The sequence below is a fragment of the Helianthus annuus genome, chromosome 10, assembly GCF_002127325.2.
Source record: "Helianthus annuus cultivar XRQ/B chromosome 10, HanXRQr2.0-SUNRISE, whole genome shotgun sequence".
Classification (NCBI taxonomy): domain Eukaryota; kingdom Viridiplantae; phylum Streptophyta; class Magnoliopsida; order Asterales; family Asteraceae; genus Helianthus; species Helianthus annuus.
In genome coordinates this window covers 31,792,190-31,793,423 of record NC_035442.2, presented here as the reverse complement: position 1 = coordinate 31,793,423, position 1,234 = coordinate 31,792,190, and positions in this window count along the sequence as shown.

Here is a 1,234-nt window from a genome sequence, read left to right as displayed (position 1 = left end):
TGGTCAGTCTGGTTCGGCTTGCGACTGACAAAGGTAAGGGCAAGATAGCATGAGCAGAGAAAGCTTATTGATGAAAGCAGTTCATCTTTCCGAAGAGGAAGGAGGTTCAGGCGATAGTGATTCTATCATCTGAGGATGATAACCCTCCTCCTCCAGGGATGAAGAAAGTGTTTGACAAACGTGGGAATCCCGGTTTGTGAGGATAAAGAAGACGGGTAGTACTGAAGAATCCGATCATGGATGAGATTATACGCTCACTTCTCCGGGCTTCCTTAAGAAAAGGAAGGCAAAGAAGCAAAACTGTTCGTACATCAAAGAAAGCTGCTGGTGATACTTCTATCCCAGTGTCAGTACAACTTCTTCTGAGCCAGAGCAACAGTTTCCTCCGGTTGGCGATCAGCTGACTGCTTCTGAGACGCTGGAGCTCATGTCTTCTCCACCAAAGTCTTCTGGGACACGCACGGTGTCTGTTGATCGACAGACGCCTGCAACTCCCGCCTCAGGTACACATACTAGACCTTCTCTCGTTATTTCCGGTCCTACAGGAGCTACTGGGTCAATCTGGGTCATCAGGACCAGAACCATCTCGACCGACTCTGGCAGAGACTCTGTCTGGCTTGTCTGAATCTGAAAAGATTGAATTCCTGATTGGACAAGTCAGTGAATTAGGTTCTATTGTCAGTCGACATACACGAACGATTGAAGAGAATCGTGTACAACGAGCAAGGGATGCAGAGGCTCACAATCAGTTGTGTTCTATTGTAAATGCTCAAAGTATGAAGATCAAAGAACAAGCTGAAGAAATTGACAGGTTAAAGAAGGCTAACTTGGCAAGAGATAGAGAGGTGGAGATCATGAAAAGACATAGTACTAACTTGGAAACTCAGGCAAAGGCATTAAGGGAAAAGGTTAGCAGTCGTGATGATAGACTGATGCAAGCCTTCAAACCAATGCATACAAACTTTGGTAGGGTGTATAAACAGGTTGGTACATTGTGGAACGAAAGGTGCAAAACCTTAGGAATAGTTCCCGAAAGGCGTGAGGATGATCAGGATGATGATGCTGCTAATCCAGATCAAACAACTGCCTCAGGCTCCGGTGCAACTGCATCCGGTGCTGCAGGCGGATCTGGTACTCCTCAAGATACTCCGTCTGCTCCTCCTACAGCTACTACCGGCCCAACTGAACAGACTGAAACACTGGAAATGTCTGTAGACCCTGCACAGATCAGCCT